This window comes from Ascaphus truei, chromosome 21 (genome assembly GCF_040206685.1).
Source record: "Ascaphus truei isolate aAscTru1 chromosome 21, aAscTru1.hap1, whole genome shotgun sequence".
Taxonomy (NCBI): Eukaryota; Metazoa; Chordata; class Amphibia; order Anura; family Ascaphidae; genus Ascaphus; species Ascaphus truei.
The window spans coordinates 8,364,801-8,373,352 of record NC_134503.1 but is presented as its reverse complement, the minus strand read 5'-3'; positions in this window follow the sequence as shown (position 1 = coordinate 8,373,352).

The window sequence follows — 8,552 nt, the reverse complement described above, 5'->3', positions numbered from 1 at the left end:
TCCTGGAGTCAATTATCAATGAAATGCTACTAACCTGTTCTCGTGTAATCAGCACATATATATATATATATATATATATATATATATATATATATATATATATATATATATATATATATATATATATATATATATATATATATATATATATATATATATATATATATATATATATATATATATATATATATATATATATATACACACACACACAGTGGTTGACAAATCACCAAAAAATCTACTCGCCACACAAAAAAATCTACTCGCCACCTAGTACCAAACGTGTGCTGCTTGGGCCAATATTTACTCGTCCGGGGGTTAAATCCACTCGCCCGGGGCGAGCAAATGTATAGGTTTGTCGAACACTGTATATATATATATATATATATATATATATATATATATATATATATATATATATATATATATATATATATATATATATATATATATATATATATATATATATATATATATATATATATAAATAAATAGATGATACCATTCTCTGTGGCTAACGAAATGCTTTTATTTGTGCGAGCTTTCGAGATACACTGATCTCTTCTTCCGGCGATGTTACAATGAATGAAGCAAGCAAAAGGTATACTTAACAACAGTGTCTCTTGGAATGTTATCTGTGCTAGTTCTTTCCCCGGTGTGGATGTGTTTTATGGCTGGAGGTGTCAAAAGGTTCCATATATATATATGTGTTAATAGATCAAAAAGGTTGTCTTTAAAGTTTGCGTATAACTACATCTGGGGCCAAAATCCACAGTACGGTGCTGAGCTTTAACGTGGCTTTACTCCTATTCATTTGAATGAGAGTAAAGGCATGCTACTGTAACTGTAGCACCCTTTTCCGTGGATTTTCGGGTATGTCTGCGACGAGGAGAAGAATTTATGGAGCGCGTAGGAGGTGTTAAGGGGAGTTATATTTGCACGTTAGCGCAGGTCTATTTATTAAGAATTGTGCGGCGTGCGTTACTTTTCTTGACGTTTTTCTGCGTCCATTATTTTCCGTCACCAGGTGGCGTAAGTCTTTTTTTTTTTTTTTTTTGCGACAAATGCTACGACAGAAGAAATACAAACACCCACACAACCCCCTGCAAGCTCAGAACGCAAACCCACCACTATATATATATATATATATATATATATACAGTGGTTGACAAATCACCAAAAAATCTACTCGCCACACAAAAAAATCTACTCGCCACCTAGCACCAAACGTGTGCTGCTTGGGCCAATATTTACTCGCCCGGGGGTTAAATCCACTCGCCGGGGCGAGCAAATGTATAGGTTTGTCGAACACTGTATATATATATATATTTGTGTCAATACGCGTGCTACTGGGTGTGTGACCTCATGTATACAACAAACGACAACACCCAACGTTACATCCAACATGACAAATGATATACAGCAGGGCCCCGGGCATACGGCGGGTTCCATTCTAAGGCTAAGGCCCCGGTCACGCCGCTGTAACGCGCGCCCGCGATATTGGCGGCGCGTTCAGCCGATTCCCCGGTCTGCAGCTCACTGAGACCGGGGGGGGGGGCGTGACGGGGGCGCGACCATGACGTCACCCGGCAGGTTCGCCCTCATTGACTGAACCGCCGGGGGGCGTGTCTAATCGCTCTACGCGAATCCTGCTCTCAATTCTATTGAGAGCAGGAGCACCTCTCGCCCGAGCGCTGCGGCCCCCCCTCGCAGCGGGCCCGGCGCCATTGAGGGGAGGGCTCTCGTCCGTGGCGGACGCTGTAGTAGGCAGCGGGGGCAAAGCCTAAGGGCTCGCCGTATAGTGAAAATCGCCGGAAAGCGGAACCTGCGATTTCAGCTGTGCGCATGCGCAACCCAGCAATTTCCCCCTTGTGCGCATGAGCAACCCGGCAATTTCCCCGTTCTGCGCGCGCAAGCTACGTTCTGCGCATGCGCGCCGGCGGCAACAGCCTCTGAGGAGACATGGCGGCACCCTTCTCGGTGCCGCCGTATCAGCGGATTGCCGAGAAGCTGGGCCTTGCTGTAGTTAAATACTTATCTCTTTCCTTATAACTGAGGTTTATTTAGTCAAATTTAACGCAGAATACTAGCGCAGCATGCGGCAAATTCTACAACAGTAGAAATACCCCTAATAAATACGTTGCGTTTCGGACATGGAGAAAAATGGACACACGCGTCATGGCATACCACTTTGTTGATACATAGACCCCAGAGAAACAATGATTAGTGCAGCTGCAGCAAAAAGTATCCACTAGCTATATTTAATCCCATCAAAGAGTAGATACAAAGGGCTTTGGCATTCAGATGTATTGACCTCACTGCATGACTTCAATATCAAGATTACTATACTTCAAGGTCTAATCTTTTACTTGGCTTTGCTATGGTCAAGATGAGCCTCTGATCAATAAATCTGAGTACCATCCCCAAGAGAAGCGATTATCTTGCATGAAAAATGATTACTATTTCTCAGCTAAACATTGCATTTAATTTGGCAGTAATCTGTCACGTTTCGTGTTTAGCCAATCTTGTTCTTGCATAGAGATCTGTCTGAGTGTATAATCTATGGAAGCAACGGACAGCTTTCACTGTTGAACTTGGGCTGATTTCATGTGAAGTCTTTGTATAATAATGCAGGCTGGTGTTGTGTATTTAGAACAGGGGGTAGGGCAACTCCAGTCCTCGACTCACCAACCAGGTCAGGTTTTCAGGATATGAAAGACTGAGCCACCTGTGCTGAAGCAGGGATATCCTGAAAACCTGACCTGTTGGTGGCCCTTGAGGACTGGCGTTGCCCACCCCTGATTTAGAACTATTTTCCCAACTGCTCTCCAGAAGTGGACTAAGTTTGTCGAATACAGACCCTCCAACATTTTGTTCAACCTATGTTAAATGTAGTCGACAAATATTTATCCTATTTGTATTTACATAATAGACAGACTATTGATCCTGAGGGAGGCAAACAAAAAACCCCAGTGACACATTATCCAATGATGTCACATAAGGGGAAAAAATAAATTCCTTCCTGACTAACAGCAATCAGATTACTCCCTGGATCAATATCCTTCCCATGTTCACTTATTTGGTATATCCCTGTATACCTTTCATTTCTAAAAAGATGTCCAACCGTTTTTTGAAGATATCTTTTGTATCTGCCATCACAGTTTCCATGGGTAAGGAATGCCACATCGTAACTGCACATACTGTAAAACAGGGGTGCGCAAACAAGGGGGGGTGGGAGATTTGTCTGGGGGGGCATGGGCGGTTGCAGAGGTCCCGCGCTCTTCTCCCAGGCATTTAAATTAAATGCCGGGGGGGGGGGGGGTCGTGTGAGGCCTCTACAACACTAAAACTTACCGGGATTCAGGCGCTGTGTCGCGTCTCCATGGCAACACCACGTCTAATGATGCAGCGGAGTCATGTGACGTGATGCCACAGGCGCCAAATTATGCCGCGGGTCATGTGAACTGACATCACGTGACCCCCGGAGCGTCATTTGACGCAGCTGCGAGGTAGGAGGGGGGGGGGGGGCGTGAGCTCCAGAGCAGGCAGACGGGGGCGCAGCAGGAAAAGTTTGCGCTCCCCTGATGTAAAGAACTCTTTCCTTTGTTGCTGGTGAAATCTCCTTTCCTCCAACCTCAAGGGATGACCCGTTTCCTTTGTACTGCCCTTGGGATGAATAGTTCTTTTGAAAACTGCATGCATTGACCCTGAATATATTTTGTCTATAGTTATCATATCCCCTCTTACATGCCTCCTAGGTCGTCCCACTATAGTTCCTTGTGCTACATGGAAGTACTTCCAAGCCATTCCTATGGCAGTTCCCTAACCCAGGGGTTCTCAACTCCAGTCTAAAAGGCCCCCAACAATAGAGTGACCAGATTTTGAAAATGAAAAACCGGGACACAATTTTTTTTTTTTACATTAACAGTTTATATATTGTATTACACTTATACTTTACTACCATTAGTCCTAGTTACGTGTGTGTGGTGTGGGTGTGTGGTGTGTGTGTGTCTCGGATGGCCTCACTAATCGAACAAAAAAAAAGCCAGATGTGAATGACTTCTGTACCCCTAAACCATTGCCAGGACGCCCCCTCTTCACAATTTCTAAAGCAGCAATCCCGGATGGGATCTTACCTGATCCGCAGTCCCTCAAGGTACTATACTGGAGGGGAGGTGTTCCCTACCTGTCTTCCGATGTCTCCCGTGTGAAACTTGAGTCAGATCTGGAAGAAAGCAGGGCGGGTTACTTCAGTGTAGGTATACGGCAGTTAAGATGAGACAGGGGGAGCGGGAGAGAGAGGGGGAGAGAGAGGGGGAGAGAGAGGGGGAGAGAGAGGGGGAGGAAGAGGGGGAGAGAGAGGGGGAGGAAGAGGGGGAGGAAGAGGGGGAGAGAGAGGGGGAGAGAGAGGGGGAGAGAGAGGGGGAGACAGGGGGAGAGAGAGGGGGAGATAGAGAGAGAGGGGGGGAGAGACAGGGGGAGGGAGAGACAGAGGAGGGAGAGACTGGGGGAGAGAGAGGGAGAGACTGGGGGAGAGAGAGAGGGAGAGAGAGAGGGGGAGAGAGAGGGAGAGACTGGGGGAGAGAGAGAGGGAGAGAGAGAGGGAGAGAGAGAGGGAGAGAGAGGGGGAGAGAGAGAGGGAGGGAGAGACAGGGGGAGAGAGGGAGAGACAGGGGGAGAGAGGGAGACAGGGGGAGAGACAGGGAGGGAGGGAGAGACAGGGAGGGAGGGAGAGACAGGGAGGGAGGGAGAGACAGGGAGGGAGGGAGAGACAGGGAGGGAGGGAGAGACAGGGAGGGAGGGAGAGACAGGGAGGGGGAGAGACAGGGAGGGAGGGGGAGAGACAGGGAGGGAGGGGGAGAGACAGGGAGGGAGGGGGAGAGACAGGGAGGGAGGGGGAGAGACAGGGAGGGAGGGGGAGAGACAGGGAGGGAGGGGGAGAGACAGGGAGGGAGGGGGAGAGACAGGGAGGGAGGGGGAGAGACAGGGAGGGAGGGGGAGAGACAGGGAGGGAGGGAGAGGGAGAGTCAGGGAGGGAGGGAGAGACAGGGAGGGAGGGAGAGGGAGGGAGAGACAGGGAGGGAGGGAGAGGGAGGGAGAGACAGGGAGGGAGGGAGAGGGAGGGAGAGGGAGGGAGAGACAGGGAGGGTGAGGGAGACACCCACCCACTGATACACACATACATACATACACACACACACACACACACACACACACACACACACACACTGACACACCCACCCAGCCCACTGATACACACACACCCCCACCCACTGATACCTACAACCACTGATACCCACACCCACCCACTCATACTCACACCCACCCACTGACACCCACTGATACACACCCACCCAACCCACTGATACACACATACCCTCACCCACTGATACCCACACCCACCGATACACACCCACACACGCACTGATACCCACTGATACACACACCCACCCACTGACACACACACACACCCACTGATACACACCCACACCGATACACACACACACCCACTGATACACACACACACACCTACTGATATATATACACACACACACACCCTGATACACACACACCCCCTGATACACACACACCCACTGATACACACACACACACACACACACACACCCTGATACACACACACACCCACTGATACACACACACCCACCCACTGATACACACACACCCACCCACCGATACACACACACACACCCACCCACCCACTGATACACACATACACACACTGATACACCCACTGATACACACACACATCCACTGATACACACACACCCACTGATACACACACACTGATACACCCACCCACCCACTGATACACGCACACACACCACTGATACACACACACACACCCACTGATACACACACCCACTGATACACCCACACCCACACCCACTGATACACCCACTGATACACACATACACCCACTGATACACACACACACATACACCCCGCCAGCCCCTGCACCGCCCGCACAACGCGCAGCCACCACTGCCCGCCCCCGAGCCTATCTCCCACACCAAGTGGACGGGGGGAAGTGAGCGCAAAGGCACCACACCAAGTGGACGGGGGGAAGTGAGCGCAAAGGCAGGCGCGCGCGCTGGGGGGCAAAGGCAGGCGCGCGCGCCGGGGGGCAAAGGCAGGCGCACGCGGGGGCAAGGGCAGGCACGCGCGCCGGGGGGCAAGAGCAGGCGCGGGCAAGGGCAGGCGCACGCGGGGGCAAGGGCGGGGGCAAGGGTGGGGGCAAGGGCAGGCACCCCCCCCCGGCTGGGACCCGGGACAGAAGGGGGACACTCACCGCGCACAGAGCAGAGGAGCCGGGAGCGGGAAGGCAGTCAGTCACGTGTGCGCTGCACAAAGCGGAAGCCCCGCCCCCGGCTTCCTCTGACATGCTGCGACCAATCCCCTGCGGGCCGGCCGGCATTCTAAGTCCCGCCCCCGGCAGCATCATTCATCCAATCCCCTACGGGCCGGCCGGCATTCTAAGTCCCGCCCCCGGCATTCTCCTGCATTCAGTCCCCCCGGCAGCATTCACACGCAAACATACAAAATACTTACCGGCCGCCGCATTCTCCTCACCGCCGCTGCACCGCAATACCGGGACCAGGGACAGAAACCGGGACAAAAACCGGGACAGACTTAAACCGGGACAGGCCTCAAAAAACCAGGACTGTACTGGTAAAACCGATACGAATGGTCACCCTACCCAACAAGTCAGATTTTAAGCACACTGATTGAGCCACCTGTGCTGAAGCAGGGACTGATTGAGCCACCTGTGGCAAATCAGGGATATCCTGAAAGCTTGACTTGTGTGTGTTGTGGGGTTATTGAGGACTGTAGTTGAGAACACCTGACATAAGCTGTTGCACACACAATGTAGGCTCAGTGCACAGTGGGATATAATTTTTTTTACTTGTTATTTTATTTATGTAATACTGTAATACTGCTTTATTTATTTATTATTTATTTATTTATAAAATATTTTACCAGGCAGTAATACATTGAGAGTTACCTCTCGTTTTCAAGTATGTCCTGGCTTTGCTGTAAGGATCAACATTATCCCCACTATATGGCAGTTTAATGAATAGAGAACAAAAGATGGAATAGGCCTTTAAGCTTCCCTGACAATATCATATTGAATAATGGAAGCAGAGACCTAACAATCAGCAATATACAGGTATATAGTAGCACTCCAATTGCCTAAGGCCTCGTCCATGGTTGCTGCTTGCTGGCGGAGGTGCGCTCCCGCTCAGCACTGAGCCCCTACAGCCGCAATTAGAGCGGCTTCAGTAGGGGTTCGCCTACGCTTCCGGAAGCGTAGGTCTTACCAGAATTTTACATTTCCCCGCTTGCCGGCACGCAGGGCCAGTCACGTGAGCGGTTCGCCCAATGAGGGCGAACCAGCTCCGTGACGTCACTGGCCCGCCCCCAACACGCCCCCTGACGGCGCGCTAACTAAGGCCAGGGAAAGCACCCGCTTTCCCTGAGCCTCAGTACGCCAGCAGGTAACATGGCCGAGGCCTAATCTTGATCAGCCAATTCTGGTGCAAACTATACCCATCAATGTCCCTATATTCCAAGTAGAGGCATATATACAGTACAGCAACAAAAAAGATGGAGGCACACAGGTGTATTTGCAGAAATTTGCTGAAGTTTACTTTATGCTTGAGCACATCAAATATGTTTCGGGGACACGGTCCGTTCCTCAGACAGTGCCACTCACATCTGTGTGCCTACAGGGGTGCTTAACTGCAGTCCTCAAGCTCCCCTAACAGGTCAGGTTTTCAGGATATCCCAGCTTCAGCACAGGTGGCTCAATCACAGGCTCAGTCGAAGAACTGGAACTGATTGAGCCCCCTGTGCTGAAGCAGGGATAGCCTGAAAACCTGACCTGTTTCGGGGGGCTTGAGGACTGAAGTTGAGCGCCCCTTCTATACAATACACAAAGTTGCAGCACAGCAGAGCAGCGTGCACAGTTTTATTGCACACGCAGCGGAAGATTCTAGTAGCTGCAGAGTTTGTCTTTGTCGAACTGCGCAGTTTGACAAGGTAATAATTAGCGGGATGGAAATGCTCCCTTATTCTGTAACGCAAATCGCATCTATTGAAATGTGACATTTCCCCACGGTCATATTTCCGTCCTAAAATGTGCCCAAAAAAATCAACATGACAAACAAAATGTAATGGGTCATTTAAGTAATTAGTTATTTGTACCGCAATAGTCCCAAAATATATGTATGTATGTATGTCTATCTTTATTTATATAGCACCATTAAGGCACACCGCTTCACAGCAGTAATACACACAACATAATAATATAAATAACAAATAATACAAATAACACATAATGGGAAGAAGCGCTTCAGACATAAAAGTAACATTTAGGAAAAGGAGTCCCTGCCCCAAAGAGCTTACAATCTTTACATTTAAAGAAAGCGCTTCCTTCACTAACAACATTAAACAATAACTTGTCAACAATGGGAAGTGAAATAGCAATACTTTTTAAACTTGCGTTGAAATGGAGCATGCAAATTGTTCAT